Consider the following 18,633-nt stretch of genomic DNA (forward strand, 5'->3'; position numbering starts at 1 on the left):
ATTTAAGAAATAAGAGCAAATAAAAAGTAGCAAATTTAATGGTGGCCGAACACGTGAAGCATATCATAGTTATAAAGTTCACTTTTGACCTGATTGTTTTATTCACGATGCCACATTTGACCACACGGGGGCAATGTTGCTACACAGGAGCCAGTTCCCCAAGCTTTCATGCATATGGAACGCTCTGAGTTCGGGTGAAACAGCACCGCATGTTCTGTGATCAATGTTCAGATGACACAGAGCCATCTGCCAACCAAGGGCCAACATGGCAGAAATCTGTTCACTGTGGTGTGCTGTGTAGTCAGGTTGAGTGGAGTCGCTTTGTTTTATAACTTCGCCTGTAAAGTCAAAACCCATTTTTGATTTAAAAATTAGATCCCAGGTGCAGAAATTAATAATCATCTAATGTGGAATGTTTTCAAACTTGTAAATCTCTAAATATTAACTGATGGTAGGAGCTTGCACATGAATGTATGCTTATGCCTGCACGAGGGCAAATAAATATCATAAATGTATAAATAAATAAATACATTTGTGCGACTGCAATTTAGGTATTTTGAATAATGAAGAAGTTTCATATTTAATTCTGCCAAACAAGTTCCTAATAGCGCATTCTGCAACTCATAAACTTGCAGGAGCGTGGACGCACACATCCACATGCTCCTTATGCGCTCCAACATGTGGTCCCCCCTGAGTTGATCTTTTTAAGGTTCAACCATAATTTAATCATTCAGCAGAGATGCAATACACCTTTAATGTCCTGCGCGATTGGATAAAATTGACTTCATTAGCAAAGTGTTTTCTGAACTATGTCTTTCTACATGTTTGTATCCCCTATCAACTCCACCGATGGCCTTGTCATCACTTCTATCTCATTCCTGTTTCCAAGCATCAAAAGCTTCCATGAATCACTGTCCTCCAGGGAGACAAATGACTGAGAGGTCTGCTCTTTGTTATGGAGGCGTACTCGTAGACTCTCAGCAGTGACGCAAGATAAATTTGTCATGTATTTTCGTCCCACTCATAGACGCGACTGGTGCACTACTTGGCTTTGCTGTGGACTTTGATGTCCCAGCTCGAATACAAAGAGCCCCAGTGTTCACGCACATTTTAATGGCGTTGCCTTTTATCTTCCTTTTCGAAGCTTTTTTTTGGGGGGTGGGGGGATGCACAGAGTACTATTATATGCATTACTGCCAGATGAAAAGTAGAGATAGCATATATGCTGCACAAGCACAGAAAATGACTGGCCCTTTTGAGGAGGCTTTATTTCAGAAGGAAGACACAATTTGAACTAATGTTACAGAATTTTCTGCTTTTTGTTTGTTTGAGTCTGCAATTATTTGAGTTTGCCTTTTCAAAAAATGTTAAACTCGTGCTTGGTAATCCACTGGTGCGACCAACCTTTTCAGTTGGACGCATCGCACAAGATTTGGTCACACCCTTTACTTTTGGGGAGGAGCAGCATGACCATTTTTGCTGATGTATACTTGTCTCAATTGACATACTTTTGTTTTGTAAGACGGAAAGATTGACAGCAGCTCAATATGTGATATTTCCCAAATATTTTTCCTGGAGCAAGATGTTTGACTGCAACACGCAGTGGCTGACAAAACAGGTAAATTATTTAATGGAATTTCAAAAGACATAACAGATAAAAAACAAAGGTTTGCTTTTATGTGAACATTATTGTGTTAACCTCAGAGGAGAAAACACTTCACCAGAGAAAACCACAGCTTCACATCACTACCAAGTATGGTCCCTTAACATTTTCAAAGTAGGATCCTTGTACTGGCTTGCCCTTGTGTCAGACATTAATTCTGTTCTTGTTTTGTTTTAAGAATTAAGCCAAGGGTGCGGTCGGAGATGCATTAGCTCGCTCCCCTCTCATTATTTTGAATGCATCCAAAATTAGAACCAATCAGCAGCTCGTGCTTAAACTATTTTCATCTGTACTTCCCGACGCACTGCGCGCTCCTTGGCCCCAGTTGGAGCAGTCAGAGGGTGCTCCAGGGCACTCCGAATAACCGAATGGCATATTTAAAAAAAAAAAACGCTCTGAGTTTCCGAATGGTTGGAGTAGAGATGAACATGCTGGAAGGATATTTCCTAACGTCCTCATAGATAAGGCGACAGCTGTCTCGTTGCAACAGGAGAGCGAGCAGGAAGAGGAGACTGATTAAAGGAGTGTAAAGACAGCGACTTTCAACCACGTCTTAAACAGTGAGACTGCAGAGGGAGCTTTAAAACATGCACTCGGGCTGCTGCGATCGGATTAAATTTTTATCCCCACACACTGAAAAATAGTCGCAACACCTTTAACGGGCCTTTTATGGTGGTGCAGGAGATCGGAGAGGTAAGGAAGGGCCAGGTTACGGTGGGTCAGTAAATGAACTTTATATTGGATGAGGTGTCGGATGAGTAAGGAGGTGGGCAGCAGAGTTCTGGATATGTTGCAGTTTTTGGACATGCGTGAATCCAAGTCCAAAGTGGACGCTATTGCAATAGTCGAGTTTGGATTTAACGAAAGAATGATTGCAAATTTATATAATCAAGGTATAATCAAGGTTGCACAAATCATCATTGTGGGCAGAAACTCCCATTTTGCAATTTTATTTTTTTTCCACAAATCCATATTGGTCACTCCCCATATGGTTTTGTTATTTTTGCTAATTAAATATTTCTCATTTTGACATGCAACATTAATGGGTCAATACGTGTGTTTTTGTTTTTTTCTCAGTTTATTGAAGAGTGATGGATTTGGACACGTGAGGATTCTTCCTGACAACAGCGCAATGTGCCGTTTGCGGAAGTATTCTTTTTTTATTTGTGCGTGTCATGTAAAAATGGGTGTAAGGCAGCTATTGAGGGCCTCGCTGAGTAGCCGACACCGTGCTACTCATTTCATTGCCAAAAGAGCATGTTTGCTCCATCAAAACGAGCAACAAAAAAAGTCAAGCTCAAGCCATCGTAGCCTTCCTTGTTACATAGCCGGAAAATTTACAGTAGCATAGCCAAACAGATTGAAGAGCCACTCAAATGAGGATAGGCTGATTTACACTGGTCAACAAATTTTTCCCCAAATTTTTAATCAGAGGCAAGTTAACTTTTCTAGATGATTTTATTTATTTAATTTGTTTTTGCAATCATTATTAAACTACCCTTGTGTTTTTCTCTTATCAGATTTTCATAATAATAATAATAATAATAATTAGGATAAATTAAACGCTACTTACAGGTGATGCATGGTAATGTCATAACATGGTAAAGTCCTTATTGCGCAAACTTTTATTTGTCAAAATTAAAAACAAAAAAAAATAAAAAAAATTCCGAAACCTAATGCACCAGGAAAAAAAGGATATATTTTTTAAAATTAGCATCAAAAATATGTTTAGTTACACATAAAGCCATTTTTTGCTGTTGACCAGTAATAAGGTGAAGACATTTAATTTATTGTTGCCTCCTGAAATAAATAGCAAGTTCCTCAATAATTAGAACCATAAGTCAGAATGTTTTATTCACTTTACTTGTTAAACTGCAAATTATGACACACCATCATTGGGTATCTGTTAAAAACTTTTCGACTTGACATTTCATATATTTTAACTACGACGGTAAAAAAGGCTAGTCCTTCAAGATATGTTCTCTTATAAATATGACACTTTCAATACCACCCGGCAAGAAGGAAACCATTCATTCAAACCATTTACCCCGTCCATTTCCTCGATTGCTCTGTATTGGTCAAATCACATGGAAGTGTTTGTTTACGAGCGGGGCCATCGGAAAACGCTTCAGTGATTCTCACTTGGAACAACATGTATTATTGTTGTGAAGTCATGCTGAATTGTTTCTGTATGTTGATTGTCTTTGTCACCGGTTGTGGTTTAGGAGATGTAGTAGAAGACGTCCTATGTATTTTGTCATGAATATTTATGCATGTTCTCTGTGCTCTTGCCCGGGTTGTTTATCAGTTACGGATGTTAAATGGCTCGGCTTGCCTGACCATCATCTCTCAGCAACATGCCTGCTTTGATCAATCCTTCACCAGCTTCCATCTGAGCCCCCTCTTCTCACTACTTAGAAGCAGCACAAATCAATCCCATGTTCCACCTCGGTAAAGTGCCATCTTGTTCCCTCAGGATAAATGTTGCCATCTTAATCACCAATGCATGTAATGTGCCCTCTCATCCGCCATCCCTAGAAGGCAATAGCATGCTCATAATCATGTCGAGAAAACACCATTCAAGCGCTGTGACATCTTGTGTCGCCCCTCTTCCATGCACAACTTTTGGGAAGTTTGAGATGGCGTGTTCAGGGGGAGACTATGCTAAATTTTTCATGTTTTCTTCTTGGTAATTCTATTCGGTCGCAATGAGGCCTCGTTTCCCACAGAAACCATGGGACTGATTGCAGGAACCTGGGAAGAGTTTCTCTATTTTTTGCTTCTCTGCTCTGAAATTGGCCTGGATAGTGATGCATTATGCATGGGGTTTCCTATGTGGAGCAGGAAAGGGCTGTGGGTCCTAAGGGATCAGCCGAGGAAAGGGTGCCCAGATTCACTTTCTGCAGTGTGCGTGGCTCCATGCACGTCACAGGAAAAAATATGGAAGAGAAAGATTACTTTACTGTACTCCTCTTACTGTCATGTTTTCCTGCAAGACTGCTACTGAATGGAATGCTATTTTTTTTTGGAAAGGTAAAATGTGAAAAAATGTACTAACATATTTTCTGTCTTCAGATTTATGACTTGATAAATGTAGAATACGATGACCTTTTATTTTCAAATTAAATTGAATGCAACTTCTGTGACATTCTGATATGTAGTCGCAAAAGTTGCACTTTAAGGTGCTAGCTCACTGAGCAATGCTTGCGAAATTGGATCGGTCAAATTTTTCTGACAAATGTTGGCGAAAATTAGTGACTTTTAGCGATTCAAGGAATATTTCCAATTCATTGTTTAGTACTGGGCGGCACGGTGGACGACTGGTTAGCACGATGGCCTCACAGTGAGAGACAGCATCGGGCGTGGGTTCGATCCTGGCCATCCTGTGTGGAGTTTGCATGTTCTCCCTGTGCCTGCGTGGGTTTCCTCCGGGTACTCCGGTTTCCTCCCACATTCCAAAAACATGCATGGCAGGCCGATTGAACACTCTAAATTCCCCCTAGGTATGAGTGTGAGCGCGGATGGTTGTTCGTCTCTGTGTGCCCTGCGATTGGCTGGCAAACAGTTTAGGGTGTCCCCTGCCTACTGCCCGAAGATTGCTGGGATAGGCTCCAGCACCCCCCGCGACCCTTGTGAGGAGAAGCGGTACAGAAGATGGATGGATAGTACTGGCAAGAGAAAAGAAAAATGGTTTGCGAGCATGTTTGCAACCTTTTGTCAAAACCCCAAATTTGCTGATATGTTTCTTTTATATGAAAAAAGTATGACCCCCAACTTGCTTGGTACCATTGTAGCAGTTGGCCAATATGATTTTTTTTATTTTATATAACATTTGTGATTTTGTATTGACTAAAATACAATTTTAGTTTAAAAAAAAAGAATTTTAGTTTCAAATTCCTTCTTCACATGACAAGTTTGCCTGTCTTCAGGACCCATTCTCTTGATGAATGGATGAGCAAAATTGACAACCCACATGGATGTGCGGGTGTGTACGCGGACACACACACCCCCACCCACACACCCCAACACACACACACACGTCTTTGCTCTGCTAATGCAGTTTATTTGATCAAGTGTTGAACAATATCATCCCAACCCTGGCACCAATCAGCCCTCATTGATAGAAATGGAGGTATTACGACTGATTTAAATTGCGGTGTTTTGAGTGGCACTCACAGTGAACTGTCAATAGTCCCAAAGTAGGAACAAGGACTGAGACAGCCGGTAGTCGTTTGTGTGTTCCATCTGACTGTTGTCGTTCATTGGTTTCATCATGCTGCCTTTTTCGTCATGATGTCTGATTTGTGTGTGTCCAAATGGAGTGACACAAACACTGCTCTGATATATGATCTTTGCGAGACCAGTGTATCCTGACTGAAGTGACTGATTTGAATTTGATTTCAAACCACCTCTGTATGTGTTACGTGATTTATTAGTTTTTTATTTATTAGTATTATTAGTTATTAGCAAAAAAAACAACAACTTGATCTGCTCTTAAATTCAATTGTCACGTGCTGTTTCAGTTTTTTTTAATATATTAATCTTTATTATTACTGGACATTTAAAATGAACATTACACTGAAGGAACAAATGTAGTCTCTTAATTTCATCAATGCCAAATATTTTGCAGCCGTAACCTAGCAGCCTAGCCTTTTGTTTGTTCAAGTTTCATCACTCAATGTACCAATGAAGAATGTTCAAATGGATTAGGACCATGTCGTCATGGTTCTTTTCAGGTAACTTTCATTCAATGATTAAAATATGTCATTCAAAACATTTTGTTTGTTCTGGTTAATGTCACTGTAATGAGGTGAATATATATAGTGCTGTGAAAAAGCATTTGCCCCCATCCGGATTTCTCTTTTTCATTTCATTTCATCAAACCAATTTTAATATCACACTGAAACAACACAAGGATATATACAATGCAGTTTCCAGATGATGATTTTATTTACCAAGGGGGAAAACAATACAAACCTATCAGACCCTATGTGAAAAAGTAATTGACAACACACACACCCACATACACAAACACACCTTTGATGGGAAAGCAGGCTACAAAATCTCAACAAAAATGCAAATCCCCCTGCCCCCCCTCCCCCAAAAAAAACACATAAATCAACCAGGGGGCAAATACTTTTCACAGCACTGTATAACATTGCAGAACAAAAGAAAAACAGCTTCAGTAACTCACCAGCAACCCTAACCAAACCCCCCCCACCAAAACCCCCCCCCCAAAAAACACGTTTAATCTTTCTTAAACTTCACAGCATTTATTTCCGGCTAAATTTAAACTATTAGTTCATTTTGGCTCTAATTTAATTAGTTTTTAAATGGTATTCTACTCCAAACTACCTAACTGCAATATAATCTGTGACATCTGTCTAAGGTTGGTTCAAGGGTATTCATGCTTGTGTGTTTTTGAGATGGTTTTCAAGATTCCAATGTGCAAACAAATTGAATGCATGAGTAAGCAAAGAAAGGCATCTAGATGTAAGTCATCGCGAAAGCAAAAGTACAGAAAGAGAAGAAAGAAGAGAAGGAGCAAGAAAAGCTCAAAGAAAGCCACTGTTATCGTATATTCCTCCGTAAGGCATGCGTATATCATCAGCAACACTGATGTGAGACGTAGGAGTTGAATGAGGAAACTCTGAACCAGGTTCACCTCTAATTTTTCTTACTTATTTGGCCTTTCCGCTTGCAAAGTTTTCAATCTCGCAGGCCTTTAGGGGGTCCAGATTATCTCTTTCGTTTGGAGGAAAATGAGCTGAGCTGAAAGCTACATTACCCCAGCCTTATGTGAGCTCATTTTTCCCACACCACCATTAGCTCACTAAAGCCATTTGGAGATGCACAGTGAAGTGTCGACATGTTCATCAGAGAGTGTCTGGCATTCCTTCAGTCAATTACCATCCAAATGGTCTCCGGGTGATTTTTCATTCCCCAGGCTTTTGTCTCTGCACCACAGTGGATAGTCAACAAATATTTTGATGGGAGTTTTGAGTCTATACAGTGTGTTACTATGGGTTTTGCTTTTAACCGTTTATGAAGTCGGCATTTCTTCACACACACATTAAAGGCTGAGAGTTGGAGTTCAATTTTATAGTGGAAGTGAAAAACCACTATCCTTATTACCCTGAGCTTGATCCGATTGAGAAACTGTGTAAAAAAAAAATAAAATAAAAAATAAAAAAGGATTAGAGTGCATGCAGTATATCTCCAACCAACAACTGTGGGAGCATCACAGTACTGTATTTTCGCGACAGTAAGGCAAGAAACCTCAGGCACGGGTGCTATTTCTGTTTTGACAACATGCATAAGGCTCACCGGGCTATTGGGCGCAGGCATGGTCAAACATAAGTTATCTTAAAACATATGGTGGCATGCATGCTAGTGTATGTTTTTAGCATTTTATTTTATCTTTTTTAAAAGGCAGCGGGAGCAAAACTGAGTTCGGTTGTTCTTTATTGAAGTATTCAACACCTCAGGTGCCCTCTCATCATCGTCAATTTCAATAATTATGCGGGCTTTTGAAAAAACTCATACAACAGTGCAAGCAGAAACGTTAGCACAAGCATCCACAATCCATTTACAAATTGTGGTGAACTCGCCCGACGCTTCCTCCCAGTCTTAGTAAAGTTGTGTTCGCAATCTGCCATCCATCGCTCCCAAGTCGCTCGCAACTTCACTTTGATTGCTCTGTTTACATCGATGTTCAGTGGTTGGAGTTCCTTAGTCAAGCCTCTCGGAATGATTGCAAACGGAGTTAATTTGCTGCACTATATAGTCTACCGGTACCTACTGGGGGCATGGCTTTAGCGTTCTCTTTCACGCGCACCCTCCCCCCTACAATGTCCGCTTGCTGTCCCCAGACACTTCCGTCGTTTCTGCATATAAGCAGCGTGTTGGAAGGAAATGCTCCCAGTCAGTCACGTGGAGCGCTTATCAAAGTCACACAACCATATTTCCAGATTTACTCAGCACACACATAAAGTGCACTGCATCATAAGGCACCCCGTCCATATTGGAGAGTCTTTAAAGTGTGCCTTATAGTCATGAAAATATGATACGCTCTCTTAGAATGTCGTGTTTTGCTTTAATGTTAGGTAACATTTGTGACTCGATAGATAAAATACAAAGTATTGACACAGGTGTTGATACACTGCCTAAATGGGCTTTCAGAACTGATTGCTTAACGATAGGGCTGCACAATATATTGTATATCAATGTTGTTATAATGACCAAACATATATGTGACACCAGTATGCTTTGATTCATTGTCACTCAAATCGAAAATTCAGATTTTGTATTTATTTTTAATGGCCAATTTGCATCTCAGTTTGTGTCAAGTCATCACCAATTTGGGCATAGCCATAGTGATAGAATAAAAATCTATCGCTACTTACAGAGATGGCCATTTTGTTCCTAGGACGTAGTGGTCCGTCTGTCCGTCGCCATGGGACCCTCATTTTTGGGACGGAGGACAGAGGATATTTGGTTTTTAAAAAAGGGTGGCTTAAGTTAGACCGGAAATGGGTTTTCGTCCATCCCTTTAAGTACATATGATTCATGTGCATATAATTGAAATATTTTCACTCAGAATGAAATCTTATCTATAAATAGCATGCATATATCTAGATATTCCAACAAAACTTTGGTGTCTGTTAAGATTAATTAATAATATTTATATTAAGAAAAACAACAAGAAAACTTTATTTGACTTTGTCACTGCATATTTTATATTGACCTATTGTCTATTTCAAAATCAAAATATAATTAATTTACAGGTTCACATTAATAATACATTTCTACTCTGTCGTCAGTCCGTATTGCATTCCTACATGAGTTCTTTGTCTTGCCGACATGGATTTGTAATAACAATCCTGCTCTCCTGTTGGTAAGCAGAAAATGCTGCGCACATGGCTTTGTCTATCCTTGATTATGTTCATATTGATTTCCGTTAAACTCAGCCAATGTCTATCTACCCTCCTTCATGTTGTTCTTTTAAAGGTGGTCCAAACACAAGATGGTGATTATCTGTTTTGCCCAGTAGTTTTAGCCTTTTAAAACGGCTTCTGTCTTTTCTGGCTGTCCCTGGCCCAGGCTGCACTGTCTCAGCTAACGTTTATTGCCAGTTATGGACTCTATGAATAATTGATCCTGAATCTATTTAAGAACCTGACTAGGACAAATGGTACAGGGCAGCACTGGCCAATAAGCTCTCCCTCCACTGCACAAATAGGGGTCTTCTATACCAGCACTATAGCAGACATTTTCTCTGTCTTTTATATTCCGTCATATGGTTTGCTTTCAGTTCCTTTCCTTTTCTTTTATGACACCCTAACTCGTTTCACTTTGCCTTACAATATTAAGTGAAACCAAACAAAGTCATGAGACCTTCACATGTCACAAACAAGCTCGTTCTATGCGGTCGGTCCCATAGTGGACTGGTTCTTGAGTTTCAAAAAGCATTCTAGTTCCAAAAAGCTCCATGTTCCAATTATGTTGTACAAATCCGATCAATGCTTGTTACCTGGCATTTACTGTGTCTGTTGTGGTGGTTCAATTCATTTGTGTGTGTGTAACATGCAAAAATTTGTTTGCAAACAAGCACACCAGAGATCGGATGATAGATTTCACACTCAATCAAACGCACCACAATATCAAAGCACGACAACAAAATTTAAGTGAAGTGTTCCCCGGGGAAGGTAAACTCCAGGAAACAAAAAAAATGGCATTACCATGAGGCATAAATCTGTGTGATTTCTCCCAGTTTAGCAGATAAAAACAATAATGATACAAAAACCTTATCAAACATATATTGTGATATATTGTTTTTTGCATTTTACAGTCTTAAATTCATTTTCAAGTTTATTAGGAAACAGTTTCTACAAAAAAATAATTCAGATGGAAAAATTCAGATTCAAATTAAACAATAAATATACAGTTTATGTCATTCAATAATTCAGTTTTAAATTCAATAATTCAGTTTTTAATTAAAATATTCAGTTTTCAATTAAAATAGTCAAATTAAGCAATTCACATTCAAATTGATAATATTCAGATTCAGTGGACAAATATCAGCCCATAAAATCATCATTGTCACTACCCCCAGTTGAAGTTTACTGTCAAACTAAACATAAACAAAATTCTTACAGAGTACATTTAAAGCAACCACATAGATAACTTTTGATAATGGGAACATTTGTCTTACACGCCCGTTTTTACACCTATTGCAGACTTTCTGTCAACAAATTAGCAGATGCATCGGGACGAGGATGCTTCGTACGCCGGCGAACTCAGTCAGATGCCAAACACCCCCAAACACACTATACTAGACTTGCGCTGGCACAAAAATTACGCCAAGCGCACTGATGCAAGTCGACCAAAAGGGCCTAAAGTCTTTAAATGAGATCACAAAGTGTGTTCGAAAATTATATTAATTCTGATCCGTTACTAGCAGGACACTGATTTGAATAGTGAATGTTATTCAGTAGACAATTTAACGCTCATATGGAAGTTGGAGGGTTTTCTGTGATTCATTCTAGCAGCAGAAGCCTCGAAAAAATGCTTCATTAATGAAAGATTATGCCATACACTTCCGACAACAGTTTAGTGTAATAGCTGTTTCAGAGACTTGGTTCAGAAACGATAAATATTGATGTGGGGATTTGAGGGCTATGAAATAGTTAATAAAAGAGCTTGTGACACTACCCTGTTTGTGAAGACGATATGGCGCGTACAGTGTTTGATGCCACGACACCAGATATTGACATTCAGATGGAATGTGGAACTATTGTAATGAATGTAGAAAAATTCCAAATATACAAATTAGTCGAACTGATAAAACATCTGTTGAGCAATTTAACAAGGGCTTGTCAAAATTATATGAATGCAAAAGAAAAGGTCATTTTGATTCGTGGAGACAACATTATTGAATTAATGAAATCTAATGATCATAGAAATACAAAATAATTTGTTGCTATGATGTTTAGTTTGAGTTTTTATCGATGAACCAAGTATTATATAAGTATTTTTCCGAACGTAATGGATGACAACATAAGTTTCAGAACTGATGAACACTTGTGTATTTGTCTTGTTTTAGAAACAAAAAGTGAATAAGAGATTATGAAGAAACTAACAATTTGATTAGAATTAAATCACCGGAGGCAATTCCGGCTCTTAAGGAAGCGCTGTGTTGGCATGATTGGCAAGAAGTATATGTAGAAAAGGGATATCAAAATAATGTACTCATTCAAAATGAAGAAATTGCTAATGTCTTAAATTATGTTTTGATATTAACAATGGACCAATTCCGGTTAGCGGAATTAACAATATTACTGATGAGGATAATCAACTCAACTTTGCTATTTAATAACAGCAACTCATTGTTTCTTGGTAGAGTTTGTGAGAGTAATGTGTTAGTGGTGATTGGAGAGAATAAACAATCCACTGACAACAAGACAATTAATGTATAAACTATAAAATAAATCTTTGATGGAGTTTTCAAACCATTTATTTAAATATACAAATTTTCTAAGAGGTGTATCCACAGATAAAATAAAAATGGCCACTATTATTCTAATCTATAAAATTGGGTATATATATTCAGAATCAAATTAAAGACCTGTGTCATTGCGACGTCAATTTTCAACAAATATTTGAAAAATGATTTGTAAGTACAGAGACTTGATGGCTTTATTCAAAAATATGAGTTAATGCGTGACCACTAATTTGAGTTTTGGAGCCATCGATCAACATCTTTCGCAGTGATGGATTTTGTAGAGAATCTTGCAAAAGAAACAACATACTATAGTGTCATTTATTAATCCAAGTGTGCTCGAGACAGCTGATCCTTTCTTAAATCCACTAAAAAAATGAACATCACAATATCACAGGTGTCACTAAACCTTGGTTAAAAAACTAATTTAAATAATGGGTTACAATATTTACCCAGTAATACAGAATCACATCCCCAAAGAGTAACATGGTGTTGTACCAGGTTCTATACTAGATCCTGAATTATTTATACAATTTTTAAATATTTATATAATATCTAATACTTTGAAACATTATATACAGTATTTGCAGATGACACTAATTTCAGTGAACAACTACTGATGACTAAGGAAAGGGAATTGATAATAAATAGAAATGTTTTGACCATAATATGTTATCACAACATGAAAGCAAAACAAATGTCTGCAATTGACAGATTATGTAACAAAAATCTTGGCTGGGATTCATTTATAAACTTTGTTGAAGCCACATATCCGATGTATTAAAAGTAAATAAGCCAGAACAGTTGATATTCTGGATAGAACTAACAAACCCCGCCCCCAAAACAGAATAATAAATAAAAATGACCAAAATGCTAGTAACCCTCTAATCAGATTGCATATACTGTTTGCACACATGGGAGAACAGAACACTGTATGTACTGTACTACTTCATAATCAAGGCCTATGATTGCAAAGTGACTTCATTCCCTCCCATACTGTGCAACGCTGGGCCAAACTGAAAGGTGATTGCAATACTTTGCTATCCTGAACACACAGGATGATAAAAGAGAGCACATTTTAGGATATGCTGCAATGCTCCCTCTATTTCTGCAACATCAGCCACAATCATTTTTTTTATTAGCGCAGGAGAAGTTCTGTTAGTATTTGTCCTTACTCATGTTTGGGTTCACAATACAAACATTGGACTGAGAGAGCTCACATTTGTTTACAGTTTGCTGAGGCTCTGCAGCAAAATTACTCTGATGGATGAATCAGTACGAGGAACAATGTCATTATCTTTTAATTCATAATCAAGTTGCATTCAGTCATACTTAATAATACACGACAGACACTGCTCAGACTAGACCTCTTTAGTTTGTTCTACTGGACCGATACTTTGGTTTAATAAGTGCGAAGACAGTATTCATACTTGGACCAAATTAAGCAGCTTAAGACCACTACGTCTTCAAATAAAATCTACCTTAATTCACATTGGTGAGAACGTCATCTGATCAAACTGGTAAAAAAAAAAAAAAAATGTGGTGCCCATTGTTGCGTTACATTCAAACAGTCCCAGTTTTTGGACCCAGCTAAGTGTTTTGAGTGTTGCGTGTCAGGAAAGAAATCAAAATATTAGAGCATCAGAGCGCAGTACATACATATTAGAATATATACTATCTATATATGATGTAGTCCGGGTACAGTCGGTCTAACGGAAGTTTCTGGTTCTATCAGTATTTCAGACAGAGCCACGTGGGCCCAGTCCGTCCTCTCGTCGGCGACAGAGAATCAGCGTTGAGCATGTAATTCCCACGTCACACACATTCAAGTCACCGTTTTATTATGATTTGAACTGTAATTGGCTACATGTCAGTTGTGCGGTACCTGCGTGTGACGTAGTACTGCTAAGTACGTTCTGGATGCCGTTTGGCTGGTGCTGACGACTCGGACGGACTACGCCGGCCAGAAATACCGACGGCAGCTCACTGACGGACTCAGAGGACTGACAATGCCCACCTCCGCTAATTTGTACAAAGATTGAAAACGTGCGCGTTTGAGTATTCTAGACCTTTGCTGAAATATGACTGCAAGCTTTTTACCATGTTGAAAGAATTCAACAATTAAATTCATTCTGCTTGAAAACACTTCTTCAGGATTTATGTCACAGAACACAAGGATGACGACGGTTTTGAAATGGTTTTGACTGGATTTTGGTGTTAGTGTATGGTAGCCTGTTCATGAATACGGTGTCATTGAGGTACATAGAGAGACACCCCCTACTCATCTTAGGGATCACCATCACACGTGTGGCTCATAATTCCCGCTACATCTTTTTTCATGCATGTGTGTCCTGTGATTATTTGTGTGCTGTGAATTAAAAATAAGAAAAGCCCTCCTGCATATCAAACGGCCAAAGACACCACAGCAACGCGAGCAACCTTGGCAATTGCCAAGGACTCAGAGCTGAAGAAGGGCCCGAGAGAGTCCTGAGACTGGCCCATATCAATGACAACACAGTGGAATTGTGTTTCAGTGTGTCTGGAATCCCCCTACATAGGGCCTCTAACTAACTGTTGCTGGCTGGTGGCTACTAGTGGGGCCCGAGACATGGCTGATATTGCTCCATATCTGTGGCAAAAATGGAAACCCCATAGAAACTGAAACAAAATGTCTGGATTGGGGAATCTCTCCAATGGGGAACTTAAACGCTTGCTTGTTGTCAAGCACACTGACAACAAAATGAAGCGAAATAGTCACTCAAGGCACGCAAAAAGTATGAACATAACAATGCTAGTGCTACATGCATGTCTGATACATGAAAAAAAAGTCTTTGACTCAGTTCCACCAAGCATCAGAAAAGTTTACTGTGCATTATGCACTACTAGTGAAATAAGAGATCAGCTAATACACTAGTTGAGACACAAAAATATGTTCCTTTTATGTTCCCATTCCTTTTTTTTACCTAGAATGTATTATTTATTTATTTTTTTACAATGTGAAATTAGTCGCTAATGGTATTGGCCTGACTAATCACTGATCGGTTCCCACTCAGTGATAGTGTCTGTGTGTTTCCTGCAGTCGACTGGATGGTGACTATTTCCAGGGTTTAGTCCGCTGTTTGAAGGAATGTACATAAGTTATCCCATATTTACTCTTATAGCATCGCAAAGCATTCTTTTCTAAGAAGTATAATCTTGTTGAATCATGTAAGTTGAAGCTTTCTGAAAGAGAGCAAAGCCGCAAGGCAGGAGCGGTGTCCTTGATTAAAAAGAGTGGCCGGAATATCTTGTGCTTCAATGTTGAAACTTTCAGCGCTGAAGAAGAAAATCACATCTGCGTTATTGTCTGTCTATGACTTGTATTGCGTGAAGGTTATCACGGGTGCTGCTGTGCGACCCCACCCCGCCCCCGCCTTTAGAGCAGCAACGGCTATGTAACTACAGACCTCCCTCAGAAGAATAAAAAGTGTATTTCGGCAGGATGTGCTTCACAAAGGGAAGAGTTTGTAACTGGGCACATGTCTGTTCTGCAGTCCACGTGGGAAAAATCCAAGTCTCCTTGTCTTTTGTTACTAAATGTTATGGGTTGATTGAACCTGAAACACGCCTTTCACCCAAAGTCAGCTGGGATAGACTCTTGCGACCCTGCACAGGATTAACGATGTTAAAGATGACACATTGTGAAATCTGCTTTCATTGTTGGGTGGTTAATTCATTGTGTTTTCATTTTGTATGCCAATCATGTAATACAAGATATTGTTGCTTGTCCATTGTCCTGGATTCAGGGGGATACATGGGCGTTCTTGCCTGGCGGCAGCAGGGTGTCTGGAGACGCCCCTTCAAATGGCAGTCAGTTTTAAATAGTACAATGCAGTGTGACGACAAAAAAGCCCACTATAAGCTGCGGCATTCCCTTACGATTGGTTCTATTGCTGGAAAATGTCTGTTGTGACAATTTTCAGCAACGGCCCTGCACACGGAAACTTTATCACATTCAGTGTCGTTAGTGGTTCGTGAACATGTTGATGTGACCTCTCAGAGATGAGCACTGATCAATAGATTTCTCTGATAATACCCCAGAGAGACAAAGACAAAGCAACTTCATTTGCATATTAAGTGTTAAACAGTATTACTAAAACAGAGGAAGCCTGCGTACAGTGCGTTTAGTATTACTCTTTTCTTACTTGTATTGGCATATAACACACATGCATGCAGATAGTCTCTTCATATACACATTGCACATACACACACTATATATATATATATATATATATATATATATATATATATATATATATATATATATATATATATATATATGCGGCACGGTGGCCTTGACTCCCCAGCCATGATGGCCTGAAAAGGGCCAAGCAGGATATAAATAAATCGGTCAGTACAATCCAATATTTTATTTTATATGATGGCACGCTTTGTTACAGCTCCAGCTGTTGTGAAATTTATATATATAAAAAATTGTATTGTATAGTATAATATAGCCATTAAAAAGTCCGAGCGGCACGGTGGCCGACTGGTTAGCACGATGGCCTCACAGTGAGAGACACCATCGGGCGTGGGTTCAATCCCAGCTCCGGCCATCCTGTGTGGAGTTTGCATGTTCTCCCCGTGCCCGCGTGGGTTTCCTCCGGGTACTCCGGTTTCCTCCCACATTCCAAAAACATGCATGGCAGGTTGATTGAACACTCTAAATTGTCCCTAGGTATGAGTGTGAGTGCGGATGGTTGTTCGTCTCTGTGTGCCCTGCAATTGGCTGGCAACCAGTTCAGGGTGTCCCCCGCCTACTGCCCAAAGATTGCTCGGATAGGCTCCAGCAACCCCCGCGACCCGAGTGAGGAGAAGCGGTACAGACGATGGATGGATGTATATGTACATCTTATCTTATCTTATATATATATATATATATATATATATATAAATCACCCCTTTCCCTTACAATGAATAATTTCTGAATAGTAGCAAATTATTTTGGGCTTTGAACACAGTTTTTGTCGTTTGCAGTTCTATGATGTCTCTTAGTGTGAATAAATTCAATAGTAAAATTAATTAGTTTGTATGATCCCCGTAACCGTCCTTATGAATAATCCTGATTGATTTCTTTTGCAAAATGATGAGTGGAGATTTCTTTTGCAAAATGATGAGTGGATATACTGAACTAATGGAATTATTGCCACAAACCTCAACACAATAACTTATATACGGAAGAACTATTGAACAGTATATAATGAATTATGCGTTACTAATATTGCTTTGCATCTGGAAAATTTGGACTGTAAATATTTGACGTCTGGGCGGCACGGTGGGCGGCTGATTAGAACGATGGCCTCACAGTGCAGAGGTGCAGGGTTCGATTCCGGCTCTAGCCTCCCTGTGTGGAGTTTGCATGTTCTACCCATGCAAGCGTGGGTTTCCTCCGAGTACTCCGGTTTCCTCTCACATTCCAAAAACATGCACGGCAAGTTGATTGGACACTTTAAATTGCCGCTAGGTATGGGTGTGAGTGCGATTGGTTGTTATCTATGTGTGCCCTGCGATTGGCTGGCAACCAGTTCTGGGTGTCCCCCGCCTACTGCCCAAGGGCAGCTGGGATAGGCTCCAGCACCCCCCGCGACCCGAGTGAGGAGAAGCGGTACAGATAATGGTTGGATGGATATTTGACTTCTTTTCCAGTTAATTTTCTCATCTATTGTCACCCCCAAGAATTTGATTTCAGTAACTCTTTCAATGGTTTCCTCATCCAAAAAGTTCTCAAACAAGATTATTTTTGTTCGTTTAATGCCGGTTTATTTATATTAAATTAGTGTTTCACTTTCATCAATTCCCTATTAAAATGGACAATTAAGGAATAGGCATTCCAACAGTATAAAATACAATGCCAATTAGCATTAAAACGAAGCAATCACATTTCCATTTTTTTTTTTTTTTGTCAGGAGACTGAAAAGGAGCTTTACGGAACACAAGGTCCCCATATGCCCCCTTTAGGCTATTGTAGTGATACATCACAAAGTGAAATGATGGCTTTTGTGATCAATTACATTTTACCCTCTTTTGTAATGATACAGAGGTATATTCAATTTATACAGAGGAGGGCAATTTACAAAATTATGCTGGGTTATCTCTTGTTGTCGGCCTGGGTACCCATCCATCATCGTCAGCTTGTCAACTTGAACAAAACTCTAATCGAAAGTCGGTTAGCCTGACATGCTATTTTAACCATGCTTCTGTCATCACTTCTGTCAGTAAACCTCACCCGTCCGCCATACGCCAGTCAGTCAATCGTCTATCCGTATTTTCTTTTCAAGTGTCATAGCCTAACAGATGAAAAATGATTAAAATGGTAAATGAACTGCAATGGTAAATCTACTATATATCAATGTATCTAAATCATACGGTGGCTGCTCAAAGCGCTTTAGACACACGCTCACACATCAACTCACATTCATTTCACATCGAC

Source organism: Idiotropiscis lumnitzeri, chromosome 7, assembly GCF_059441095.1.
Source record: "Idiotropiscis lumnitzeri isolate Australia: NSW breed Sydney's pygmy pipehorse chromosome 7, RoL_Ilum_1.0, whole genome shotgun sequence".
Lineage (NCBI taxonomy): Eukaryota > Metazoa > Chordata > Actinopteri > Syngnathiformes > Syngnathidae > Idiotropiscis > Idiotropiscis lumnitzeri.